Genomic DNA, 15,397 nt, shown 5'->3' with positions numbered 1-15,397 from the left:
TGGGTGGCTTGTGGAGTATAAATGTAGATGTAGATGTAGAAGTGAATGCCGTCGGTCACTGCGTTGCCCGCGGTGAGAGGTGCCGCCTGAAATGTGGTATTCTCGGCACACTCGGAACTTGGAAGCTCCAAGTTCTATTCCTCATTCGAATTCTGTTAATTTGTATTGTGCAGCCATAATCACGTCGGAAACCTTTTCACATGAATCCCCTGAGTACAAATGACAGCTGCGCCAATGCACTGCCCTTTCATACGTTATTCACATGTTACTACTGCCACCTATATATTTACATATCGCTATGCAAGACTTCTGTCACCTCAGTGTATGTGTTGACCTTTAGTGCTTTTGAAGTGCTTTTTATGTAGAAGTAACGTAGACAGCCCTATGATGGGTGCTTTACTCCCGAAACGCGTTGCTGTGGATTATGTTCCTAATACACTGAAGCGCCAAAGAACTTGGTATAGGCAAGCGTATTCAAATACAGAGGTGTGTAAACAGGCAGAATTCGGTGGTGGGCTCTGCGACGCCCATATAAGACTACAAATGTTGTGTGTGATATCTTATGGGACTTAACTGCTAAGACCATAAGTCCCTAAGCTTACACACTACTTAACCTAAATTATCCTAACGACAAACGCTCGCACGAACGCTCGCACGAACGCTCGCACGAACGCTCGCACGAACGCTCGCAGCCCGAGGGAGGACTCGAACCTCCGCCGGGACCAGCCGCAAAGTCCATGACTGCAGCGCCCAAGACCGCTCCGCTAATCCCGCACGGCACAAGAAGTGTCTGCCCCATTTTTTTACACTGGTTACTGCTTCTACAATGGCAGGTTTATCAAGATTTGAGTTTGAACGTGGTATTATAAACTACGCAGGAGCGATGGGACATAGCATATCCGAGGTAGCGACGAAGTGGAGGTTATCCCTTACGACCATTTCACGAGCGTACCATGAATATCAGGAATCCAGTAAAACATCAGATCTCAGACACTGGTGCGGCGGGAAATAGATCCTGCAAGAACGGGACCAACGACGTCTGAAGAGAATCGTTCAACGTGACAGAAGTGCAACTCTTCCGCAAATTGCTGCAGATTACAGTGCTGGGCTATCAAGTGTCGGCGTGCGATCCTTTCAACGAAACATGATCGGTATGAGCTTTCGGAGGTGAAGGCCCACTCGTGTACCCTTGATGACTGTACGACACAAAGCTTTACGCCTCGCTTGGGTCAACACCGACATTGGACTGTTGATGACTGGAAACATGTTGCAAGTCTCGTTTCAAACTGTATCGAGCGGATCCTTGTACGGAGACAATCTTATGAATCCATGGCCTCTGCAGCAGGACACCATTCAAGTTTGTGGAGGCTCTGTAATGGTGTGGGGCGTGTGCAGTTGGAGTGATATGGAATCCCTGATAAGTCTAGATAGGGTTCTGACAGGTGACACGTACTTAAGCGTCCTCTCTGATCACCTGCATCCATTCGTGTCCATTGTGCATTCCGACGGACTTGGGAAATTCCAGCAGGACAGTGCGACACCCCACACGTCCAGAATTGCTAGAGTGGCTCCAGGAACACTCTTCTGGGTTTAAACACTCCAGCTGCCCACCAAACTCCCCAGACATGAAAGTTATTGAGCATGTCTGGGATACCTTGCAATGTGCTGTTCAGAAGAGGTTTTCAACCTTTCGTACTCTTACGGATTTATGGACAGCCCTGCAGGTTCATGTGTCAGTTCCCTCTAGCACTGCTTCAGACATAAGTCGAGTCCATGCCACGTCGTGTTGCGGCACTTCTGCGTTCCCTCGGGGTGCGACACGATGTTAGGCAGGTGTACCAGTTTCTTTGGCTCTTCAGTGTATTAGTGGTTGTATGCTAAAATATTTATAACGAATAACTTAACAACCGCCACCTCCGGTCTTTGCGATGGCAAATATTTGATTTAATTTCACTTGTTAATTGTAGTCTTCCGTTTGGTTTGTGCCCCTCTCGGCCACAATTTACAATTTTATGAGTAGGTGTGGATCGTTGAAAAATGTTCATTGTCATTCCATTGTGAAGGATCTGCATTAAAGAGCTTGCCACCAAAACCAAAATTAAATCTGGTAAAAATACTCTTATTAGAAACGAACTGTTCAAATGGCTCTGAGCGCTATGGGACTTGACATCTGTGGTCATCAGTCCCCTAGAACTTAGAACTACACTAACCTAACTAACGCAAGGGCATCACACACATCCATGCCCGAGGCAGGATTCAAACCTGCGATCGTAGCGGTTTCGCGGTTCCAGACTGTAGCGCCTAGAACCGCACGGCCACTCCGGCCGGCCGAACTGTTCAGTTCCATTACTGATGTGTAATGACTGTTTATGGAATGTGATAGATTTCTACGCAGATATCCTAATATTTTCTTCAGAACGTCCTGGTCACAATTCAGTACAATGAACATTAATTTTTTATTCAGACGACAGTATCAAATAAGGGACGGTGGTGGAATAAGAGACTGGTACCTTAAATGGTCTTTCAGAGTCGAGAGAGAGAAAAGAGATAAATATCACGATTGAGATGACTTTGTGAAGGATTTGAAATAATACTGAAAATCAAATACGGCGTCTTGCCTTCAACAAGAATACTGAGGCTTCATGTGTGTCTTAAAAATTCGTAGTCATAAAGAAATTACAAATATGACAAAATGCTTTGTCTTCTTGTAACCATATTTCAAATTAACGACGAATATAAAAATAAGTAACTTTCGGCTTTGGATGTTCATTATTTGGATAGCCTCTTGGGGCCCAGATGTACAGGATTAGCCAAAACTGTGTTAACATTCAAATGGCAGAAACAATTTATTAACTTTACCTGCCTCTGTAAACGAAATATAGTGAATTTAAGTGATATGTTGCAAGTACTAAAGACCTGTGAATTGAAACTGTTCATCATGTTCAACAAGTAAAAACCAACCATTAACATCAGCATTTAAAGCCCGTACACACATTTCACTGGGACTGGATGATATCATATCCCGTATACAGTCTTCTAGGCCACTGATGTTGCGAACTTTCCTACTGTAAACACGCTTCTTTAACCATGCCCTTTAACGAGAAATCGCATGGTGTTAAGAAAGGAGATGTGGAGGTCCGCCCAATGGTCCATCACGACCAATCCGTCTACCTGGAAACGTCCCACCAAGTTAGTCTCTAATATTACAATCCCAGAGCACTGGAGCGCCATCTTCCTGGAAATACGCTGCACGGCGTCAGTGATGTTTTGCTACAACATCTGTAAGTAGACATCAGATGTTATTGTACGTGGATCAAAGTAGTAGGGTCTAATTACTATAGGGACGGTCAGAGCTCGCCAAACATTCACTTTGATGAAACTTCCTGGCAGATTAAAACTGTGTGCCCGACCGAGACTCGAACTCGGGACCTTTGCCTTTCGCGGGCAAGTGCTCTACCATCTGAGCTACCGAAGCACGACTCACGTCCGGTACTCACAGCTTTACTTCTGCCAGTACCTCGTCTCCTACCTTGATGGACACACGTTCTAGCTACCGAATGACTCGTGAGTTTTCGGTGGCTCAGAAAATCGTGTTATGTCAGTTAACAAATCCAGTTGTGTGAAAAGTGATTTCATCTCTGAAAGCATTACATTCAGAATATCCTGTGGGATATTCGCCATTCCAGCTAAAGTGTGGCAGCATTCCATCAACTTACGATTCTGCATCAATCTTAAAGCTTGGGCGACTTGAATGTGGTATGGTCTCATCCCAAGATCGTGTTTCAAGATGCGCCACACTGTTTTTTTGAAGAATTCCTGCTTCCAGTCTGCACCGTACTCTTCATTTCGAAGGGCTCTGCAACATGGCTTCTTGTAAAACAACAATGTTTTGTTCACATCTTCCTAACAACTTCATAACTTTTGCTCTCAATCCGTCGATTGGTCGACAGCATATCACGCCCCCCCGTTTCTCCCTATCTTCCCCAAGTCGCTTTAACTCAGTGTTTTTACAAGTATGTCTTATGTTATCTTACCTGCTATGTCTTTCCACGTGAAAGGGCAATATTTTGTATTAATATATTTACGTCGCGCCATATGAGTCGTGGCTTATTATAAAATTGAGAAGTTCTGTTCGGCGAGCCGTACTTCCGGAAATCAGAAACCTAGTGCTTTTGTCTGTCTGGTCCGGCGGCGAAGTGAACGGACCAGGAGGAATTTGAAATGTCAAGGCCGCCCTCAGTGAGAGGCAGCAGAGTCCAGCCTCCCCCCCCCCCCCCCCCCCCGGACTACCCCCTCCCTCTCTCCCGGCCCTAGCGAAAAAAGGAAAGCCATTGTGCAAACCGGACTCACATCCTGCCCCGGTTCCGTAACAAGCGAAGAAAGTCAGAGCACACAACGGATGTTGATTAATAACAAGTGTACAAAAGAGCCGTTTGTCGTGAAATCTCAACACTATTTAGTCGTTCACTGCGAAACTTAACATGACTCGCAGTTCGCATGACACTTGAAAAACACTTGTACGGAATGAGCTGAGGTTCAGAAGATGAGTTTCACGCCGCAGCTGATTATTATCGATACTATGCAATTTATCCATAGGTTTTGCTCCCTCTGTTCCTTAATATTCCTCCACTAGGATCTTGACTCATCTACGTTATTGAAGAATGCTTCATTGGTAAAAAAAAAGTCTGTTCATGAGATCTTTAGGATTCTTCTCCAGGCCTTAAACCCGTCCTTAGTCATACAGGACGTGTTTCTCGCCTTGAAACACGCCAAACGTGGTTGTTGCGTACCCAGGAACGAGCGGGCACATCACACAAAGCGTGCTCCACAATGTGATTTACGACAGCGCTCTCCAATGGCAGTTGTCAGCTACGTCTGGCGTATAAACACAGGGTTAATGTACTAAAATGACCCGTGTAAAATGGCTGTTTTATCTTTGTTAACGATCCCCGAATATCAGAGGGAAAAATGGGGAGGCCCCTTGTGCACGCGTCGATGGATTGAACGATGTACTCTCACGCATTTTATAAAAAAAAATTGTTCATACATTCCAACGCATGTTTGCTCCTTTACCCCAATTTGCTCTATTTGTGGCCATTAACTGACATTTAGTTAAGACATCTGCTACCAAAAACGACGCATTTTTTTTTATAAATGTTCGATGAGCCTGTGCCTTGAAATTCAATATTTTCAGAGCACACAATTTTGAATACGAAAAGCCTTAAACCACCAAAATGACGTTTCCCATAATTTTATTGTGACAAATGGTACCAAACACGAATCGTCTACAGCCCCCCCTGTTGCAACACCATATATTCATAGCAAATAATTTACAATGTGTATGGGCTTTAACTACAAACAGTTTAATCCAGTATGGCATTTCCTAAGTTTTGATGAAAGATATACTACATGGGAACCACAACTTGGCACGCGGACTCACTGATTCTGATCGCTAGCAGTCGGGAGACTTCGGGCATAGGTGATTTGCAGATATTAGTTGCCAACCGTACAGCCTACTATTAAACGGCGTTAACTGCGTTGTCGACAGGGATGGGACATCAGTAGATAAATAGCGATGTAATCGATTATTGTCGCTCTAAAACCGATATCGATAGTTAATCGAATGAAAAATATCTTTTCTTCGATATGTCGTTGACAAAAAGTTAATTTTTGGATTCAGAGTGTAATTATGATTGCACGAAATGTGTTAAACTGTGGAGGGTGGATTTTGCGAATTAATAAAAAATTGAGGAAAACCACATTTAATTATACATTGTTACATACAAATAGATAAATCATACAAAAATAACAAAAAATTATGCTACGGTATGATAAAATAGAAAAAATCGTTACCAAAAATCAGCCAAAATACAAATAATCTGCTCGAGGAAAAATCAGTTCCAAAACGTATTTTCTAAGAAAATTTTTTAAGTTACTTTGTTGGCATGTTTGCATTTAACCTATTTCTCAGAGCAGAAATCACTTCACCACCTTCTGAAAATAGTCTTTCTGCTGGAATTAAATTTCCTAGGTGTCAGATACAGACTGGAACTGGGTTGAGACATTTCCCTCCAGATTGTGAATGGGTTGTCTCCTAACTGTCTAGGGTGTGGAATCTGCAAATAAAGTGATAATTCTGGGAAAGTGTCTTCAGTGTCTAGTCATTCTCTCGTTTTATCTTCCACGTTTCCTGGACAATATTTTGGCGGCCACTCCACAGGGAAAATTCCCTATCTAAAAACGTAATAATTATTTGTTTTATTATTGTATTAATATGCATATTTTATCAGACTAGATTTTGTTACAAATAAATGGCCCAGACGCTTGGATACGATTGGACGTGAATGTATGCATATAAACACACTCCTCTGAATCATATTTACTGTGCCATCTTGTTGAAATGTCTGAAATTAGCTCTGTCTTCGAACAACCTTCTGTCAGCGTCCTCAAATGGTCACTCGCTGCTACATTATGTTTAAACCAAATAATTAGAGCTCTGATTTTGACGAATATGTCTTAGAGTCTTTCTGCAGAGGACAATGCTTTCTCATATACAAGGTATAACAAATGAGTAAAACAATGGATAAGGCGTTGGTGACAAAATTTAGTCACCGATGCCCTGACCATATTTGCTCCAGTGTCTTGAACTACGTTCACAAACCTTTTTCAGAACATGAGAAATATAGTACGAGATACGCCGCTCTCAGAGTTTAAGAAGTCCTAAAGGTACTGATCTTATTTCATCGCTGTCAGGAAGCACTTAGTGGACAGTAAGAATCATAAAACTTTTTGTTTGATATATTTCGGTCCATACATCTGACGTTAGGGTTACTGTTATTACCTCACTCAATTCTTGCTGAAGCTGCAAACGGATTTCATATTTTTCGCGTATTAATTTTACAAATGTTTCTCTGGTTGGTGTTTTACACAAATGAGCTAAAAGTTTTGTAAGACAGATGAAACAAAATCGCTTTATTTATTTATTGTCGTTTTTCTCCTCCCTCTCCCCCCCCCCTCCTCCTCCTCGTGCAAATGAAGCTACAATTTTCAAAGCAGCAGCGATATCTTCTTTCGTAGAATTTGAATAAGCAGCTGACGATGTCAAAATAATTACTAGGCTAGAAGTGGAACTGAGAGGTCTGATTTCTACATCAGTAGTATCGGGGATTGACTTCGTAGTTGTTTTCGTCGTCTAGCTTGCAGCCGTCTGGCCTTGATCAGAAGTGTTACCAGAAGTTCGGAGTACCTTCCCACAATAACTGCACTTCACACTTTTATTATCAACTGGTTTAAAATGTTTCCACACATCACTTTTGAAAGACATTTTTCTCATCAATGAACAATACAAGTAGAAGAGGTTTCGAGGATTATACAGGGTGAGTCACCTAACGTTACCGCTGGATATATTTCGTAAACCACATAAAATACTGACGAATCGATTCCACAGACCGAACGAGAGGAGAGGGGCTAGTGTAATTGGTTAATACAAACCATAAAAAAATGCACGTAAGAATGTTTTTTAACACAAACCTACGTTTTTTTAAATGGAACCCCGTTAGTTTTGTTAGCACATCTGAACATATAAACAAATACGTAATCAGTGCCGTTTGTTGCATTGTAAATTGTTAATTATATCCAGAGATATTGTAACCTAAAGTTGACGCTTGAGTATCACTCCTCCGCTGTTCGATCGTGTGTATCGGAGAGCACCGAATTACGTAGGGATCCAAAGGGAACGGTGATGGACCTTAGGTACAGAAGAGACTGGAACAGCACATTACGTCCACATGCTAACACCTTTTTATTGGTCTTTTTCACTGACTCACATGTACATTGCCACGAGGGGTGAGGTACACGTACACACGTGGTTTCCGTTTTCAATTACGGAGTGGAATAGTGTGTCCCGACATGTCAGGCCAATAGATGTTCAATGTGGTGGCCATCATTTGCTGCACACAATTGCAATCTCTGGCGTGATGAATGTCGTACACGCCGCAGTACATCTGGTGTAATGTCGCCGCAGGCTGCCACAATACGTTGTTTCATATCCTCTGCGGTTGTAGGCACATTACGGTCACATTCTCCTTCAACGTACCCCACAGAAAGAAGTCCAGAGGTGTAAGATCAGGAGAACGGGCTGGCCAATTTATGCGTGCTCCACGTCCTATGAAACGCCCGTCGAACATCCTGTCAAGGGTCAGCCTAGTGTTAATTGCGGAATGTGCAGGTTCACCATCATGCTGATACGACATACGTCGACGCATTTCCAGTGGGACACTCTATTCCACTTCGTAATTGAAAACGGAAACCACGTGTGTACGTTTACCTCAGCCCTCATGGTAATGTACATGTGCGTCAGTGAAAAAGACCAACAAAAAGGTGTTAGCATGTGGACGTAATGTGCTGTTTCAGTCTCTTCTGTACCTAAGGTCTATCACCGTTCCCTTTGGATCCCTACGTAATTCGGTGCTCTCAGATACACACGATCGAACAGCGGAGGAGTGGTACTTACTCAAGCGTCAACTTTAGGTTACAATATCTCCGGATGTAATTAACATTTTACAATGCAACAAACGGCACTGATTACGTATTTGTTTATATGTTCAGATGTGCTAACAAAACTAACGGAGTTCCATTTAAAAAACGTAGGTTTGTGTTAAACATACTTCCGTGCATTTGTTTATCGTTTGTATTAACCAATTACACTAGCCCCTCTCCTCACTTTCGGTCTGTGGAATCGATTCGTCAGTATTTGATGTGGTTTACGAAATATATCCAGCGGTAACGTTAGGTGACTCACCCTGTATTTCCATCACATTACTTTCCAGTGAGAGGAGGTTATGAAAATAACTAACATGGAAACTTCTCTTAAAACTTCACAGCAAAAAATTGTAGTTACTGTCCTTATGTAAATATTTCAATATTAAAAAGAAATTAGGGTTGCTTTATCTCTATTATGAATTAGATATTATGATGATGATGATGATGATGATGATGATGATGATGATGATGATGATGATGATGATGATGATGATGATGGACTACGTCGCCACAAAATATCGATACTACAGCTACATCGGCTATAAAAATATAAGTTAAAAGTGTAGTGTAACTCTATCCGATATATCGCTGTCAGATATCCCATCCCTAATTGTATCCTTCGTCGCTGAGCCTGTACTGCTGTTGTCATTCTCCTACCTAGATACTTAAAACCGCTGACTTGTTTAAAGTTCTTTTCACACGATTTACTTTTGCTGCTGTTGGTGTGTTACATATCATGATTTCGGTTATCTTCTATTTCCCTATTATGTAGTTCCTAAAACATCTTAATCTATGGTCTTCTGTAGACTGCGTTCAGTTCGGCTAATGCCGCTACATCATATTGAAATCTAAGCATATTTTGTGTTTTGCACGAAAATATATATTGCTTCGACCTACGTAACTTCGTATTTTTTTAGTGCATCTTAATTGAAAATATAACAGTACCGGTAATGGCGAAAAATGGTATTTTTGGCGGACACTTACGGTGCTGGACAAAAATCTAAATCTCCACATTATACTCCGCAAGCCACTTAACGGTGTGTGTCGGAGGGTACTTCTGGTACCACTATCTGATTTCCCCTCCCCCCCCCCCCCCAGTTCCCGCAGAGATTGTTGAGCATTCTTTAACGCTCTCGCGCCGACTAAACGACTCCGAGACGAAACGCGCCGCTCTTTGTTGGTTTACCTTTGTCGAAAGGCGTCTTGTAATCACATCATTCGTGGATGAATTACCCTTGGGATTTTCTTCCTATGAATCTGCCTGGCATCTGTTTTTCCTGCTATTTGTTTTGTGTTGTCTTTCGTCGTAAGGTTGGTCTGGATCGTTACTCGTACGTAATTTACGGTAGACACTGTTTCCAGCAATTTGTCATCAAAAATGGTTCAAATGGCTCTGAGCACTATGGAACTTAATTTCTGAGGTCATCAGTCCCCTAGAACTTAGAACTACTTAAACCTAACTAACCTAAGGACATCACACACATCCATGCCCGAGGCAGGATTCGAACCTGCAACCGTTGCGGTCGTGCGGTTCTAGGCGCTGTAGTCTGGCTACTCTGGCCGGCTGTCATAAATAGCGCCGCTGTACAGTAGTGGATTTCCTTTGCTATGTATGCTAAATAGTTACATTTATTTACGTTCGGTGTCGTCTGCCACTCCTTGTATCATTCATCAATCCTTTGTAGGTCATTCTGCGAATATACTGTCTTTTAGACAACAGCGTCACCTGCGAACAGTCTTAATGAGCTTTCTGCTAGATCATTTATACACATTGTAAACAATAACGGTCCTGTCACACTTCCTTGGAGTATTCCGGGATTTATCTTTACTTCTGTCGATTCTGTTGCGTTCAGAGCGACGTGTTGAGTTCCGTCAGCAAGGAATCTCCAACCCAGTTGCAAATCTGCTCCGATACTCGATAAGTTCAATTTTTTTCACTGCACGGCAGTGCGGGACGGTGTCAAATGCTTTCCTGAAGTCAAGGAACACGGCATCTAACTGAGCGCTATTGTCTAAAGCGACATGCATCTCACAAAGGAAACGACCGAGCTGAATTTCCAAAGATCTCTGTCTGTGGAATCCATGTTTACTTTTGTAGAGGACATTTTAGCTCTCCGAAACCGTCATAATTACTTAGTGTAAAACATATTCCAAATTTCGATGGACTGACGTTAACGATATCTGCCGATAATTCTGTGCGTCTTGACCTCCTTGAATGTGGGAACAGCGTGCGCTTTCCCCAGTCGCTAGATACCCTTAGTTCCTCGAGCGACCTACGATATACTCTGTGATCACAAGTATCCGGACACCTGGCTCAAAATGACTTAAAAGTTCGTGGCGCCCTCCATCGGTAATGCTGGAATTCAGTAAGGTGTTGGCCCACCCTTAGCCTTGATGAAAGCTTCCACTCTCGCAGGCACACGTTCAATCAGGTGCAGGAAGATTTATTGGGGAATGGCAGCCCATTCTTTACGGGGTGCTGCACTGAGTAGATGTGTCGATGCCGGTCGGTGAGGCCTGGCACGGAGTCGGCGTTCCAAAACATCCCAAAGGTGTTCTATAGGATTCAGGAGTCTGTGCAGGCCAGTCCATTACAGGGAAGTTGTCGTGTAACCACTCCGCCACAGGCTGTGCATTATGAACAGGTGTTCCATCGTGTTGAAAGATGCAATCGCCATCCATGAATTGCTCTTCAACAAGAAGGTGCAGGAAACATCCATGTAGGTCTTGCTGTGATAGTGCCACGCAAAACAACGGGTGCAAGCCCCATCCATGTAAAACACGAACACACGATAACACCACCGCCTCCGAATTTTACTGTTGGCACTACACACGCTGGCAGATGACGTTCACCGGGCATTCGCCATACCCACATCCTGTCAATGGATCGCCACATTCAGACTCTCTGTCCCTGGCACCAGTTTTCATAGCATGACTCTCCCAATCTACACCTGACTAGTTGGAGGCACTTCGCTCCGCACCCCTCCCTCCCTCCCTCCCCCCCCCCCCCCCAATTCAACAGCATTATCAAGAAAATTGCTGAAGAGATTCAGCATTCTGCAAGTTCTCTTTGAAGGGCTCTACTTATGCAGCTCCTGATTAGGTGTGTTGATACAATGACGATATGTCGATATTCTTCCCAAGAAACATCGATAATACCGGCGATATTCATTCACCGGATACATCGAAATCACTAGTATCATATGTGCCAAAGAAGTCATCAGCAGCTATATTTGTCTCCTCTCTTCACTCATTGCGAACTCTAATTGGCCACGAAAAGAAGCCAGAAGTAATAGAGCTTTACAACAAACACAAAGGGGGTGTTGACACTATGCATAAACTTGTGGGCACCTATAGCGTGAAATGCAGTTATAATTCCAGCCGGATCGTGATATGCTTAGAATGTGATAAAAATGAGTAAGTATGTCATGGTGATATGGCCATTTCTATCATAGTAAAATTAGAACAGGTATTCTTTGTACTGAAGTTTTCATTTTCTTTTCATTTTTTTATGCTCTCTATAAAAGCAGCCCTCCATCTTCAGGCCACAAGTGGCCCATCGGGATCATCCGACCGCTGTGTCATCCTCAGCTTAGGATGCGGATGGGAGGGGTGTGTGGTCTGCTCACCGCTCTCGTTATGATGGTTTTCTTTGACCAGAGCCGCCACTGTTCGGTCGAGTAGCTCCTCAATTGGCATCACGAGGTTGAGTGCACCCCGAAAAACGGCAGCAGCGCATGGCCACCCATCCAAGTGCTGGTCACGCCCGACAGCGCTTAACTTAGTTTATCTGACGGGAACCGGTGCATCCACTGCGGCGAGACTATTGCCTATGATATCTATAGATATAGCAAAAACTGATAAATAAGTATATCAGTTATCTTCAAAAAGATGAAATAAAACGTTACGTCCTGATAATGTTTAAAATGTAAGAATGTAAATTGTAAAAAATAGGAGGTTATTGTAACAAAAAGCAATGTAAAACAAAATGTGCGCAAATTATATAATGATGTATTTTCTGCCATACAACATAAAAAAACAAATTTCGATTTGTCATATATGACCCACTAATAATAAAAACAGTGTGCAATATAACAATTTGATGTTACAACAAGAAATAATGGCAAAACACAACAATAAATAAAGTGCTCCAGTCTGATGAACTGGGGTCGTGATAGACCCCCAGTGCCAAGTTATGTAACTTTTCCAAGGTGCACAGCGGAGGGTTAAATACCCGGTTCTAAAAACGGCAGTATATTTACAATGTGAAGCTGATATTATTATGGACCACTGAGTCGATACTACCTTCCGTCGACATATCAATGCTTTTTATAGGTATATCGAGAGCTGAAAATATTTTTTTAAAATACTGATATATTGGATTGCCGATATTTTTAAAAATATAATCAGTCTGCTCTTGATCCAGGTGGTGTATAGAAGTATCCGATTACTATTGTTGACCGACCTTTGATGCTTAACTTTACCCGGATTAATTCACTTTTGGAGTCTGTGATAACGTCACTAGACATTATCGATTGGAGACTATCCTATCCGTACGATAAATATTCCAGTCTGAACTCAATATTTCGTTGCTGTTCACTTCAGGTTTCAACCAACTTTATGTTCCTAATACTGTAAGTGATACTAATTCTGGGACCTGTCCTTGGAAGCTCCTACAGTTAACTAATATCATGTTAAATATTTTTGTATCCGATCTGCGAGGAAACACTTATTACCACGCTCAATACGGCACGGGAAGCAGGTTGGCATTCGAAACATCTTCCAGTCGTCTCAGACTGAATAAATGCAGCTCTTGTATGGTTTTCTATGGAATCTTATAGCATTCTTCCTGCAAAAGAATGGGAAGTTCTAGTGACAGTGATGGAGGTGGATAGCAATAACACACCCTTCTCACCAGAGTAGACCACAAAGGCTCAGTAGCCAGCCGGTGCGGCCGAGCGGTTCTAGGCGCTTCAGTCCGGAACCGCGCTGTTGCTTCGGTCGCAGGTTCGAATCCTGTCTCGGGCATGGATGTGTGTGATGTCCTTAGGTTAGTTAGGTTTAAGTAGTTATAAGTTCTAGGGGACTGATGACCTCAGATGTTATGTCCTATAGTGCTCAGAGCCATTTGAACCATTTTTGAAAGGCTCAGTAATAACTGAGGTGACAAGAGAAGATGCGATAATGTTCATCCTTGCTGTCACAAAACCAGTCCTAGAAGATGCCAGCTGTGTGAAGAGGCCCATGATAATTGAGGAACAAATATTTTACCATGGGATGGACCTGATCAGTCAGAATGGTCACATTATCCCTGACAGCGATGTGACCTCTCGTAGTAGCCATGCAGCCCATGATATACAGCGATATGGCTGTCTAAATCGTCACTGAACAGCCGCCGTGTTTCATTCTTGGAACGTGAACTCGTCCAGAAGTTGGACAATGTGAAACGAGAATAATCCAACCAAATGACTTTCTTCCGTTGCTCCATACTCCAGCTTTTATGGCATCAGCACCATGTTTTCCTGTTACAGGCATCTGAATAACTAAGGAGTTGTTTTGAAATTCCAGCTCGCCCTGCAGTCGCCTGCTCTTCATGTTTTGGTGCTGACAGGATTAGCGGATGTGACATTGTTCTGAAGTGAGAGTGAGTTTCGCAGCTATCAACTAATTTTTCATCACAACCCTCTTCAATGACCATCTTTCACGCTCGCACAGCACACAATTTCGTCTGCGTTGTGACTTAGTGGATGATGATTTTCCACTTTCCCTATATGTAGGATAAATCTTCGATGCAATGCCTCTTGAAAAATCTTGGTTATGGAAGCATCCACTACAATAGCGCCAACTGTTTTCACACAACCAACATCCCGACCATGTACCAGTATTTACGGATGGTTCTAAACAGGGGGACTCTGTTGGTTGTGCTGTTGTTTTCCCTGATCGAGTCGTCAAGTTACGGCTTCCTGCGGCGTTTGCCATCTTTGATGCCGAATTGTTTGCGATCTTGCGGGCATTGGAGCAGATGAGATGTGTTCCCAGTCTTAAGTTTCTCATCTGTTCTGACTCCCTGAGTGCCCTTCAGACCATGCAACACTTGTACCCAGCGGATACGGTCGTCCAGAACATCCATGATGCCGTACTCCACCTGCCACGGCAGGGGAAGGAGGTCTCTTGCTGCCGGGTGTCGGGGCACGTGGGTATTAGGGGAAATGAATTGGCGGATGTGGCTGCCAAAGATGCATGTTCCCTCCCTCACCTTGTTTAATGTGCCGTCCCCCTCCATGCTCTTACCTTCCTTTTGCGTTTTCGTGTTATACGTCAATGGGAAGAGTGGCTGGCAGTCGGTGAAAATAAGCTGCGTCTGGTAGAGGCCAACACGCGGCCATGGCGTACGTGCTACCAGTCCTGCAGGCGGGATGAGGTTCTCCTCACTCGGCTCCGCATCGGGCACAGTCCCTTAACGCATGGTTTTTTACTCCAGCGGGAGGACCCCCCCCCCCCCCCCCCCCCAATCTGCAGTGCTTGTGGCGTCCAGATTGCTGTCCGCCACATTTTACTTAATTGTCTTTTATTCTCTGACCAGAGGGCGGTGGTTTCCTTGCCACCGGATTTGCCCTCTATTTTGCAAGACGACGCAACGACTGTTGTTAAGGTCTTACGGTTTTGTGTCCTGTCCAATTTTAGGGAGAGGATTTTAATGTGCTGCTGCGTGACTGGCTCACCCAGTTTTTAGGTAAGAGGTCCGCCAGTCACGATTACCTACTTGTTTCACTTCGATTTCTGTTCCCTTTTCCTTGTGTTTCCATTCCTTTTTTAGTGCGTTTCTTCTCCTCTTGTTTTGCCTCTGTATGTGAGG

At 43.4% G+C, this 15,397-nt stretch overlaps 1 protein-coding gene across 4 annotated transcripts in view; it reads left to right on the top strand.

Annotated features, from left to right (window-relative positions):
* The window catches only part of LOC124711441 (sepiapterin reductase), a 183,983-nt gene that overhangs the window by 129,654 nt on the left and 38,932 nt on the right, over window positions 1-15,397 (top strand). The gene's annotated exons all lie outside the window — the stretch shown is intronic.

The sequence above is a fragment of the Schistocerca piceifrons genome, chromosome 8 (genome assembly GCF_021461385.2).
Source record: "Schistocerca piceifrons isolate TAMUIC-IGC-003096 chromosome 8, iqSchPice1.1, whole genome shotgun sequence".
Classification (NCBI taxonomy): Eukaryota; Metazoa; Arthropoda; class Insecta; order Orthoptera; family Acrididae; genus Schistocerca; species Schistocerca piceifrons.
This window is presented reverse-complemented; position numbering and strand designations above follow the sequence as displayed.